Source organism: Chanodichthys erythropterus, chromosome 7 (assembly GCF_024489055.1).
Source record: "Chanodichthys erythropterus isolate Z2021 chromosome 7, ASM2448905v1, whole genome shotgun sequence".
Classification (NCBI taxonomy): Eukaryota; Metazoa; Chordata; class Actinopteri; order Cypriniformes; family Xenocyprididae; genus Chanodichthys; species Chanodichthys erythropterus.
The window spans coordinates 34,688,879-34,702,697 of NC_090227.1; the positions used below are offsets into that span (position 1 = coordinate 34,688,879).

Genomic DNA, 13,819 nt, shown 5'->3' on the forward strand with positions numbered 1-13,819 from the left:
TACAGCATTTGAACATTATTACTCTCATATGCCCTGAGTGTCTAAGAGAAGAGTTATTCTGAGTTATTCTGAGCCCAGCTTCAAGAGCAAGGTCATTTTTAAAACACAATCTTTCTGACATTAACTAGGTCACCATTCACTCGTGTTTCTCTCTCTCTCTCTTTCTCTCTCTCTCTCTCTCGCTGACTTTCTCCTAAACTAACTTCATGCCACAGCTGATAATTAAACACACTCAATTATCCCAAATTTAATGGGATTTCGGCACCAGTGTTGTATTTAAAAGGTAATGAATAATATTTTAATTGCATACAGTAACTGTGTGAGCCAAGTGTGGTTTTCCGTCACCACGTGTAATTATTAAGTTAAATCCATCTCTTATCGTGTAGCTCTTGTCGAACATGAAACATTTCTACATGGTATTACTCTAAACTATTAGTTTACAGTTTCAGAGTGTCTCTATTCTTTAAGTTTTAGAATGTCTCAGTGATTTGTATGTCGCCCTATTGCTTTAATGACAGCAGCACTGAAGCTGCATGATTTTCACAAGTTTTGATCTCCAGTATGATTTGAGAATGATCCAAAGAGCATCTTGTGCTTCAGTAAGAGCAAGATCATCTGACCTTCTGTAGAAAGATGTCAAATGATCAATGTCGCTAATTAGAAATAGCGCAGAATTTGAATATCTCATTGTATATCATAATAATTCCTCATTTTAAAATGTTTCAAAATCCTATTAGGCTTTGAATCCCAGATTTTTATTTTGGTCTCAGATGTTTAGACCCCACTGCATGTGTGTTTAGGGTTACACGTAGGGCCATAGCTGGGGTATCCGGGGCCCCGGTGCAAGTTTTTGCTACGGGATCCTCTTCTGGGGCCCCTGGTTACACGACACACACACACAACAGCGAAGTTGTCCTTTGCTTTATAGAAGTGTGTAATTAATAATTAAGTAGCTGCACTTGTAATGGGTTGACCTCTCTGACCTGTTCATTACTCAGACGGCAAAGGCATCATTCAAAATCAGTCGCTGCGCTGCCGCCCCTCTCTTTCCCCCTTGGCTAGAGAACACCTATTTCAGCATCTATATTCAGCTGACCAGCGGCCTAATATGGGTCTGGACTGAATTAAAACTCTCAGTTCCACTGAGGACGAAAAGCCTCTAAATCCCACTGAACAGCTTCCTGTCATAATCCTGTTCAGCTTTTACTCTCTGGCACGAAGACGGGGGGAAAAAAGAGACAAAAGAGAAAAATATTAGCCTGGTCGTGTGAGGTGAGAGTCACACAGAATGGTTTCACTCTAAATGATTTTACTTAAGGAGATAATGTTAAACAATTCTTGAACATTTTGTTAAGTTTGTAAAAATGCATTTGTACAGGATGAAAAATGGAGATTCATTCTGAGATTTGTTGAAGATTAGATTTAACAGTGTCATCAAATTATTTATAATATTTGGTAGCGATATATTGTACATCCCTTATTAATTTTTATTTATTTATTTATTTATTTATATTATTTTATTTTTATTTCAATTATTTTTGTTGACATTAACAAAGTATTATAGAGAATGGACAAGGGGTTTCCATTTCTCAGCATATTTTGCATTGGACTGGATGGAGAGAGAAATTATTTTATGTATTTTTGAGCAAGATGAGAAAATTGAACTTTTTAGTGTTTGATATTTGGATTTCATTTGAGTTACTGTGACAGAACATTTTGGGATTTGAAAAAAAAGAAAAAAAAATCTAAACATTTCTAAATCAAGATGTATTTTCTTGAGAAGAAAAATTACATAAGATATTAAGTCTTGTTTTAATAAAAATCTTGTTTTCCCTTCGAATTAAGTTTATTCTTACCTCATTGGCAGATATTTTTCCTTGTTATAAGCATAAACTTACTAAATTTTTATGCATTTTTTCAGAAAACAAGACTTAATATCTTAAGTCATTTTACTTCTCAAGTAAATGTATCTTGATTTAAGAATGTTTAGATAATTGTACTGAACAAAAAAAATGGCAAGTAAGAAAATCATTGCTACCACTTTATTTTACAGTGTCCTTGTTACATGTTACATGTAATTACTACTATAAATTATAATTACATGCAACTAAACCAAAACCTAATCCTAAACCTTTAGTAAGTACATGTAGTTAATTAATATTACAGTACTTAACATGGACACCTTAAAATAAAGTGTAACCAACTTATTTTTGCAGTGCAGTATTTGATTAGTTCAGTGTAAATGTGAAGAAATGAGATGTGTGAAACGACTGTCCGTAATCAAACTATATTCAGCCAAAAAACTTTTTAAAAATGTTGTAGGTCTAGCATCGGTCACTGCGTTTATCCGCTCCTCCTTCTGTTTGTGATGACACAGACAAAAAATAATGAGGAAACATTACAAGTATCTTGCATTTAACCATCTTTACAGTAATTACCACTTAGCCTCTTTGCTTTAAATCCAATTGAACCGCTGTAGTAATATGTATTTACTAGTCACATTCTGTGGGTGGGATAAGCTGTTATGTGTGTAGCATTTAGTAATGATGAGCATTAGTGTCCTCCAAAAGAGCTTTCATCCCTCTCTCTCTTTCTCTCTGCTACATGAAAGGCTGCTGCCATTATGAATACATGCATGTCTGCTGGCCAGATTGCCTGGCTCAGTAGATGGAGCTCACGCAAGGCTGCCTAGCCTGCGGTGCTGCAGTTAGGAGGGGATGCAGGACTCTGGATAATGATACATTGCTCATCTGAGCAGCCACAGCTTTTCCACCCCCTCTCACCTTAAAAAAAAAAGAAAGAGGAGAAACGTTGTGAGTTAATTTAAATGGCCGAATGCATTATGGCAGGTTACTGGGGCTGAGGCAAAGCAGCCAAGAGGTGTTTCTGTGAGCTTCAATTAGATTGCGCATGTGAGGGTTGATAGCTTGCACTTATTGCCCCAGTGTTGTTGTGATTGTTGCTATGTTCACAGCAACTCCGGGACTGTTTTTTGTATGTAACATGAATGAGATTGATGTCACGGGTGAATTCTCACTGTATGTGCTACAGTTGAATTGAACAGCTCTCTCTGCCATGATTGTAATTTGCTTTGAATTGGAAGGTGAGTTGTTTACTCTTGGCGACCTCAGATCAGATATTTTCTTTTAATTACTAACAGTGTTGGGAAAAAGTTACTTTTAAAAGTAATGAGTTACAATATCGCATTACTCTTTGAAAGAGTAATGCAATTACTTTTTAAAGAGTAATTGCATTTTAAAGAGTAATTGCATTACTCTTTAAAAAGTAACTAAGTAACTAAGTAAAAGTAACTAAGTAACACAGTTACTTTTTATGGAATGTAATGTGTTGCGTTACTTTTGTGTCTCACCTGGCTGGGCTTGCTTGTTTGTTTTTTAATAACAAAAATAGTTATATTTTTGTCAAATGTAAAGGCCCTTTCACACCAAAAGGAAATTCAAATTTACGACAACACAGTAGAGGGCGCAACTCAACTAAACCTTTCAGCTGTGCTGCCATTCTTGATTGCAAAAGAATAAGACACAGAAGAAGAAAGTTCTCTTACTTCAGCAATAAATAAAAAAAAATATATATATATATATATATATATATATATATTTATCTGAAGTCATTTTTACTTGTTTGAATTGGATCATCAAAGGACAGCAGTAAAGACATTGGTTCATAAAGTGAGATTAAGTACATAAAGTATATTTGATCATATTATTGCGAGTCAAAGTTGTAGCGCCACCAACTGGCAGCAGTAAGTGTGTCATTTTCAAAATGCTTTGAAATCGGCCTCTTATTTTTACCTGATTCGCTTCAAACTTCTACAGAATAATGACAACACACGACAAATGTAAACCTGTGAAAGGTTTCTTGATATCTTAAAAACTGTTGCCATGGCAATGCATCAAATTTTGGCAGTTTCTGATGCTCTTAGAATGCTTCAAATTGCATGAATCTCGACACACACATCAGAGTGGTCAGCCAGTAGACATTGGCAAAGCCTTAGAAATGGGCGGGGAGGAGGGTCTCTGTAGCACCACCTTTTGACACAAGTTGGCGGGTTATTCTTACCTACAGTCACCAAACTCGGTACATATATTGCAGGGTGGCGTAATTCTGAGTTGCATTTCTCTGCTTTTATTAATTTTAAGGAATACTGAATCTGTTTTTGTGCAAGTGAGATGATTAAATACATGTTCACATTTAGTCTAGAACTACAATAACCGCACAACACCTCTGCACTTACTCCCAATTTCTCTCAACCTGGGGACAGGAGAGGTGTCAGTCAGTACATGGGAAAACAAAGTAACTTGTGTTACTTATTTGAAAAAAGTAACTCAGATATTTGTTGCAAATTTGAAAGTGATGTGTAACTTTACTAGTTACTTGAAAAAAAGTAATCTGATTATGTAACTTGCATTACTTGTAATGCGTTATCCCCAACACTGATTATTAGCAGCATGTTCATGGAGGCCTGTGTGCATTGCCTCACATAGACATGTTTTTGAAAATTTATTTTCAGCTATATTAACATGTTCATGAAAATGACTTGCAAGGAAATTCTGGGGCTGCATTACAGAAACATCCTTGGTCTAATGTTATCTGTTTAGTAACCATGATGATTTCATTTAGAACTTGGAAGATCTTAACTTAAATGGATAGGTCACTCAAAAATTCTAATTCTGTCATTTACTCACCCTCATTCCAAACCTGTATGAGTTTCTTTATTTCTTCTGATGACATTGGACCTAGTTGATTTTTCACATTGTATGGACTTTTTTTTTTTTTTTTCAACATATCTTCCTTTGTGTTCCACAAAAGTCATACAGGTTTGTAACAACATGGCGTAAAGTCATTAGTAGCAGTAAATGATTTCCAATTTTGGATGAACTATCCCTTTGGACAATATTAAAGAAACATCCTCTAGTGATTTTTGTTTGGGAGTTATAAAGTTATAAAGATCTTGCTTTGTCTTGGAATGGTTCTTCTTTGGTGGAGGAAATATAATTAAAATAGCTGATAATATTTTGTCTAAAATTGAAGTTCTGATGTTCACTACAGCAGCACTCATACTTATGTAGTACTGCTTACTTACTGAGGATATACCTCCTAAACATAGAATATTCCTGATGGAGTCAGTCTGGCTGTCTTCTGTTCTCTGTAGTAGCACACTTTATATCCATTGTCAGCAAGTAACAAAGAGGGTTCAGGTGCTGGAAAAAAAACATTATTTAGACTGTGATTATAACCCAGAAGGGACATAATGGTTTCTGACTACTCTAAGCTCTTAATCAAGGGCAAATCTAAATACTGCCATTATTGGTTTCTGTTACTCACCTGTTAAGAGATGAATATTGCTCAACTGAATGTGGAATGAGAAGAGAATTAAGACACAGTATGGTTTAAAAAAGATTGGTGTAAATATTATTTATTTATTACTAGAACTTAGACATCAAGGGAATGTGAGACACCAAAGAAGGTCATTGTGTGCATGTGTAACATCTGCTGTTTGTAGACCGCTGGCCTTATTTACACAAACTGGTTGCCTTAAGCATGACATTGGCCTGGTCATTAGAGGACCAATACCCATCTCTCCATAGCTATTTATAGTGTAGCCCTCACATGCATAATTAATCAAATGCTAACAGGATATACCCTAAAATCTCATCCTCTCTTCTTCATCATATCACTTTACCCTTTTATCAGGGCAAGTGATAAAAAGATTCAAGTTCCATACATGCTACTGTCAGCATTTTGTGATTCATGAACAATTAGTATGAACTGTTTTTGTACTGATTACACTAAATAATGGCTAAGCACATATGGACCACTGTTATACCATTTACAAACCCCCCATGTCATTCCAAGCCTGTGTTACTTTCTTTTCTTTTGTTTTTTGAGAATCGCAAAAGAAAACGATTGAAAAATGTCTGTTTTTTGTCCATACAATGAAAGTCAATGAGGTCTGATGTTGCTTATATACTTTCATTGTTTGCACAAAAAGTTCTTCAAAATCTCTTCTTTTGTGTTCCTCAAAAGATAGACAGTCATACACGTTTGGGATTAAATTAATGTGAGTAAATGATGATGGTATTTTAATTTATGGGTGAACTATCCCTTTAATATGAGTTAGAAAACTTTGACTTTTTATTCGCCACTGAAACTTGCACACGTTCTCACATTTCCAACCTGTTAGAGATGTCAAGCAGATGGTCACACCTAGATCGCTCAAGCTGTTTGCACTTGATACCTCTGAGAGTATTGAATTCAGCACTTTGGACATTGGCCCCCTAAAGAGCCCCAAATATACACACATCTTCAATCCAACCTCTTTTAGCAGAACTTTTACTATTCTAATAGGAGTTAATTCACTGCTACTCCTATGGAGAAAGATGATGAGGATGGAGATCAGATCAAGGCTCTCGGTGAAGATAGCCGTTGGCATCACCCCACACAGTTGCTCCTTTCTGCATACATATAACCCCTCTAGAGCCTTTCCATCTGTATGGAAATGTAGCCTCCACAGCTGGAATCCAGCAAAGCACTGTCCTTTTACTAATAGTTATTATCTCTGTGGACTATCCCTCTGATAGACCTTGCAAAACAAGCAAGTCGCATCTTTATGTTAATGCCCTGCTATAGTATACCAGCGCCTCAGGCAGCTCACGGGCCCAGGCGCCGGATTTCATTACTATAATTCCCATTATCGCAGGCTGAGGCTCGTTCTGTGATTGGCACTATTGGCTAACACGCTGAGGTGATGGAACTGCCTTTCTGAGGTGATGCTCTTTTTGGGAGATAATAAGCATTTTCCGCGGGCTGCAAAAATCGGTCGAAATGAGGTCAGGTGGTACTTTCTCACCTCTTTAACTTCTACACACTACACTCTTAAAAATAAAGGTTCTGTTTTGGCATCTATGGTTTAATGAAGAATCTTTAACATCCATGGTACATTTCCATTGCACAAAAGGTTCTTCACAGTGAAAAAAGGTTCTTCAGATTATTAAAGGGATAGTTCACCCAAAAATTGTTGACAAAAAATTCTGTCATTAATGACTCACCCTCATGACGTTCCAAACCCATAAGACTTTTGCTCATCTTCGGAACAGAAATGAAAATCTGAGAGCTTTCTGTCCCTCCATTGAGATCGTAAAACTAATACATATGAATCGAGCAGTTTAGTTCAAATTTTCTTGGAAGACATGATCACTTTATATGATGAACAGATTAAATTTAGGCTTTTATTCAGATATAAACATTCATCAACGTACATCAGATATGATAAACAGAAGCTCAAGCATGTTTGCTTGATGTGCAAGAACCAATGAGGTTCATTCTCATTTTACGCAGCACGTTTGAGCTTCCACAAGAACCAATGAGGTTCATTCTCATTTTACGCAGCACGTTTGAGCTCCTGCAAGAACCAATGAGGTTCATTCTCGTGTTACGCAGCATGTTTGAGCTTCTGCAAGAACCAATGAGGTTCATTCTCATTTTACGCAGCACGTTTGAGCTCCTGCAAGAACCAATGAGGTTCATTCTCGTCTTACGCAGCATGTTTGAGCTTCTGCAAGAACCAATGAGGTTCATTCTCGTCTTACGTAGCATGTTTGAGCTTCTGCAAGAACCAATGAGGTTCATTCTCATCTTACGTAGCATGTTTGAGCTTCTGCAAGAACCAATGAGGTTCATTCTCATCTTACGTAGCATGTTTGAGCTTCTGCAAGAACCAATGAGGTTCATTCTCATCTTACGCAGCATGTTTGAGCTTCTGCAAGAACCAATGAGGTTCATTCTCGTCTTACGTAGCATGTTTGAGCTTCTGCAAGAACCAATGAGGTTCATTCTCGTCTTACGTAGCATGTTTGAGCTCCTGCAAGACCCAATGAGGTTCATTCTCGTCTTACGTAGCATGTTTGAGCTTCTGCAAGAACCAATGAGGTTCATTCTCATCTTACGTAGCATGTTTGAGCTTCTGCAAGAACCAATGAGGTTCATTCTCGTCTTACGTAGCATGTTTGAGCTTCTGCAAGAACCAATGAGGTTCATTCTCATCTTACGTAGCATGTTTGAGCTTCTGCAAGAACCAATGAGGTTCATTCTCATCTTACGCAGCATGTTTGAGCTCCTGCAAGAACCAATGAGGTTCATTCTTGTGTGTTACGCAGCACGTTTGAGCTCCTGCAAGAACCAGTGAGATTCATTCTTGTGTGTTACGCAGCATGTTTGAGCTCCTGCAAGAACCAATGAGATTAATTCTCTTCTTACGCAGCACGTTTGAGCTCCTGCAAGAACCAATGAGATTCATTCTCGTCTTACGCAGCACGTTTGAGCTTCTGCAAGAACCAATGAGATTCATTCTCGTCTTACGCAGCACGTTTGAGCTTCTGCAAGAACCAATGAGATTCATTCTCGTCTTACGCAGCACGTTTGAGCTTCTGCAAGAACCAATGAGATTCATTCTTGTGTGTTACGCAGCACGTTTGAGCTCCTGCAAGAACCAATGAGATTAATTCTCTTCATACGCAGCACGTTTGAGCTCCTGCAAGAACCAATGAGGTTCATTCTCGTCTTACGTAGCATGTTTGAGCTTCTGCAAGAACCAATGAGGTTCATTCTCATTTTACGCAGCACGTTTGAGCTCCTGCAAGAACCAATGAGGTTCATTCTCGTGTTACGCAGCATGTTTGAGCTTCCGCAAGAGGTTTGTTCTCAAGCATCAACCAGGTTCGGTTGAGCTTCAGTTTATGTTTGCTGATGTTTATATGTGAATAAAAGCCTAAATTTAGTCTGTTCTTCATAAAAAAGCAATCAAATCTTTTCATAAAATTTGGACTAAACCACTCAATTCATATGGATTAGTTTTACGATCTCTTTATGAACTTTTTGGTAGTTGTGTAGCTGTCAATGGAGAGATAGAAAGCTCTCAGATTTCATCAAAAAGATCTTTATTTGTGTTCCAAAGATGAACGAAAGTGTTACGGGTTTAGAATGACATAAGAGTGAGTAATTAATGACAGAATTTCCATCTTTGGGTGAACCTTTAAATTGTTTCTCACTCTAAGGAAAACATAGTTTCTATAGTCTTTTCTTCCCTATTGTGACGTATATCCGAGTTAAACGGCTTCTCAAACAAGAAGAAATATAGGGCGGGACTTGATTTTGTCCACCGGGCAGGAATTGATTGGATGGTTGTGGTTTGCTATTGCTGTGATCTCATGTGAGTGACAGGTTGTCCCGCCATTGCACCGGTAAACACCATCAGAGAAGAGATTACATGGGCAAATTAAATAATAATGTGCACAAATAAACCATTTATAATAAACACTGCAATATTCAATATTCCTCAAGAACTGTTCCCTGAAAGGTTCTTTGGAGAACCCAGAATGCATCTTCTACAGCATTGCTGTGAAACCCCCCCCTTTTTTAAACCTTTATTTTTAAGAGTGTAGCTGTTGTAAAACGCCTCTTTTAAGTATAAAAGAGCTTTGTCAGTCAATCTGGACTCTAAACGTTAGCGTGTGTGTGGCGAAAGCGTGCTGTGCGCATGTTTGTGATTTGAAGAATGATTGACAGCTGTGGTTGTGTGTGAAAGGGTTCCCCTTTCCTCAGGATGCCCTCACTGTCACACTGCCTTTTAGCACCTTTGTTCCCATCTTCTCTCCTGAGAACAGGTCTCCGCAGTGACAGATGAGGCCCCGTTTGTGACAAAAGGGTTCTTGTGCTCTTGGCTGTCATGAACAGACTCAGACACGCATACGCACGTCGCAGATAACCTCTATAATGCCTTCCACTTCTATACGGGATATAAATTCAAAAATCAATTCAAATCTGGTGAGATAAAGGCATGTTATAAACGCATTTTACAATATGACACAAGTGTGTTTCAAACACTCGGCCCTCCCACAGCAAGATAAAGTGATGTGCTTTAAAGCAAGCAGCAGATGTAAGACAAAGTGGTGTTATTTGCAGCAGGTGTGTGTTTGAGAGCTGCTGAGGAAGGTTTCTAAGGAAGAAGATGAGCATCAGGTAAGGAGTGGAGTGATGTCTTGTTTACACATTAGCAGTTTGAAAGAACTCCTGCTTTTACTCTCAATACTCTCTCTCCACCACACTCCAGAGATTTCCCTAACATCCCTGTCTGCTGCTGTTTCTTTCAAGCGTGACACTCATACACACATGGCCGAAGCTCCTTTGGTCTCCCGTTTGACCTTGACAGATTGTATGGCTTTTGAAGGGCTGGTGTAAATCTACACTTGGAGAAGGTACTCCACAGCACAATTAGTTAAAAAGAGACATTATTCCCAAAATAATAGAGCCAGTGCTGTGGAACTGAAATTGGCCATGGCCGGCAGTCTGGGAGCTCTGAGCTGCATTTTACTTTCTTGGGAATAAAACTATTAGTATGTAAATCTGTAAAGTCCCCATTATTATACTGACCCTTTTAGCTACCACTCTCATTCTGCCAATCTACTCTCTCCTATTTCCCCACTTATCACTGCTTGCGCCTTTCATCGAGTCCATGTCATATCATAATTCATACAACCCTGTAATGCATTATGCAATGCACATAAACAGCTGCATAGCTATTCTTCCTGTCTGTAATATATGAGTATGGATAGTCTTATGTAAATCTACGTGCCTCTCTCTTTCAGACACGCACGCACACACAAACATGCTTTTCTCTGCCGCGCACAGACACGCTGCATCTCCCAACACCATCTAATGAGGTGATGACCAACCACTTGTTATAATTGCTTCAGACTCCTTTTAATTTTCAAGCTTATTAATCATATGTAGAGTTATTTAAAAATGCATAAATTAATCTTGGATTAAAAAGCCGATCAAAGCCTCAAAACAATTAAAGAGTAAGGTGAGATTTCCCTAGGGCTGGCAGTTTTATTTTAATGGAGTGTTCAGGTGATTATCACAGTTTGATGTGCAGGCTGTGATTAATGTAGGAACACTTAAATGAGTTTTTCTTTCCTTCAGTCTTGTAAAGGTAAGCATGATCCACATAATGACCCTCCTGGTTCATCTCTTAATAACATTCTCTTTTTCTTGCTGTCATTGTGTAATAATAGAGGCTGTGTTTTTTTTTTTTTTTTTTTGAGCATGTAAAAAAAAATGTTGGTTTAACTTAAAAAAGTAAGTTACCTGGTTGCCTTGATTTTAAGTTCATTGAAATTAAAAAATTTCGTTAATACAATGAAGGCGATTGGTTTAATCAACAGAATCTCAAAATATTATGTTATCTAAACCATATTAATTATTGAAGTTGATTTGAGAAAAGAAAAAATGTTAACAAATAATGAAAAAAAAAAATTTAAAGTGTAAAAATGTTTAAAATGTTCAGTTTTCTATCCAGAAAGCTTTTAATCAACTCTTATGTCACAAAAATTAGTCTGATTTAATGTTCATAAATCAACACATTTGCCTACTTTTAAGAATGACACCACTCAATTCTTCATTTAGACTACTATTTTGTTTATTTCTGTTTTGATACTGTCAATGATTGACCAACCCAATTAGTGAAGCAAGTAGATACTATTAACCTTGCTGTTTTTTTTGTTTTTTTTAGTCTCTGCAATTTAAAATCTTCTAGTGGAGTCTAAGCACAGTGACCCTGTGTCAAGGGAACCAAGAGTGACAAGTTCGTTTTAAAAGCCTTGTTTGTTTTGTACCTAATTTTCTGAGTTGACAAGTAAAATTACCGTAGCTGCCAGTCACAAATGGGCAGCCTCACTACATCATCAGATGACCCTACCCTGACCCTTATAGACACAGTGGAGGACAGAGACCAAGCAGCATATATAGACTTATTTTTGTGTGCACTTATATGTTCCATTCATTTTCTTGAACTTGTGTACATTGTGAGAATTACCTAACCCCGTGCCTAAACCTACCCAGGCTATTATCCACCTCCTAAAATATATGAATTGGTCATGAGATAGTGTTGGAATTACTAAGTTAAGTGACATTCAGGAGAGCCAACCTTTTGTTAGCGATTTTTAGACGCAACTTAGGCCTAAGTTTTTTGTTATTTTGATAAAGGCCTGTTTGAATTTTTTTTAGAATATATAGGTATTAGTCGTAGGCCTATATATTTGTGATATTTGTGCAAATAATGACAGCAGCCTACTTATTTTTTGTCGATATAGCCTTCCGATAGAGACGGCTATTAGCGTTTTTTTTGTTAGGCCTATATGTAAACAAACGGCTAGCTACATTTACCTAACTAGCAGACTAATAATTTCTGTGGTTACTGAAATGTTGAAACACATATATATATATATAGCATATTTGTAAATTTAATATCTACTTTTACATCCAACTTATAAATATATTAAATAATTAATAAATAAATTAAAAATTAACCCTGACTGACTGCTTCGCCATTCACAGGCACACAGCCTTTTCATTCTCTCATTTGTAGTGCAGCTGTTGCGCCTTTCCTCGTTTGTATTGTGCAGTCTGTGCTGCACAGCCTTCACTTTTCAGTCCACCTGGGTTGACACAGCGTGCCAGTCCTCATACACAACTATTACCGGGGCGCCTTTATCAATGTCCAGTAATTAAAATGTCACCATTTAATTTTCTGGCCACACAGATCCTTTTGGAGCAATCCGCTCTTAATAAAGGATCTAATCGAAATGCTATTTCGAAGTGAAACAAAAAGGCGTTGAAACGCGGCCCAAGTGTGGCGATCGATAAAGGAGAAGGGGATTGATTTGTCCTTAAAATTAAATTTATTGGGGTCATGGTTTTATGCTGATAGCTTGTAGTAATAATGTTTACTCTCAAACTCATTTCTGAGGCGAATTGTATTTAATGTTCATATTTATTTGTTTTGGAATGTAACTTTTAAAGAAAGTTTTATTTTGTCCACTTTTATTTCAAAGGCCATTAACTTGTCCAAACGAGCTGTCTAACAGGAATGAATAGGGGTCACTGGAAACTCCCAGCCGCTTTATAACAACACAACACGCTTGCTCCTTGTTCTTGTTCTAATCTGTCGATATACCAGCACGTGCAATCCAATAGTAATTAAGCTTGAAATATTGCGTTTGGCTTTTTCGGGATTTTTACTTCTTTCTTTTTTTCAACATTAACCTACTCCGATATTTTTAGAAAAGAAAATATAAATTTGAACATTTCAATTTCTAATATTTTAATATTTTTAGATTGATATTTAGCCTAAGGGTAATTAATTAGGCCTATTTGACTTTTAAGAATTCATGCGTAATTGATATTCTTCATGCCTAATTTAGGCAAATCTTAGCTATTTTGGAGGTGACTCGAAATTGCGTATAATGCTCGCCTATCTGTCGTTGAATCTGACATCAACTTTTATATTGAAATGTATAGAGAAACTATAATAAATTATCTCTTTTCCATTAACCGCTTAAAATCTGGTTGATGACATTTAATAACCTATCAAGAACTTCTCAGTTATTTTCTATTTGAAATCATAGCCTATAATAATTATTGTTATTAATTTAGTCATATAGTCATTATTATTGTTGTTGATTTATTTGATTTGATTGTTATTAACTTGCAGTTAACATTGTTTTTTATTTCATTATCAGTAGGTCTATTAGCCTGACATATTAAGTGTTCTTTGTTCTAGAATGGGGTCTCTAATTTCTTAAGGATCAACAAAAGGGCTAAATTAAATATCGTGTGAGGTGTCGGATTCCCGTACCTGCCCTGAATTTAACCATGATGGGTGAGTAAAAGAAATAACGGATAACAATATGGCATTCAGCTTGGTCCCTGAATAATTTAAAAGAAGTGAATAATTACAGTC

At 36.9% G+C, this 13,819-nt stretch overlaps 1 protein-coding gene across 5 annotated transcripts in view; it reads left to right on the forward strand.

Annotated features, from left to right (window-relative positions):
* The window catches only part of skor1b (SKI family transcriptional corepressor 1b), a 54,219-nt gene that overhangs the window by 32,190 nt on the left and 8,210 nt on the right, over positions 1–13,819 (forward strand). For 4 of the 5 annotated variants that reach the window (XR_010895443.1, XM_067389290.1, XM_067389292.1 and 1 more), the window contains exon 1: positions 13,639–13,738. The exons of the other annotated variant lie outside the window; for it this stretch is intronic. The gene's annotated coding sequence lies outside the window, so the exon portion shown is untranslated. Of the gene's footprint in view, positions 1–13,638; positions 13,739–13,819 lie in introns of those variants that run through there. 5 annotated transcript variants of the gene reach the window in all.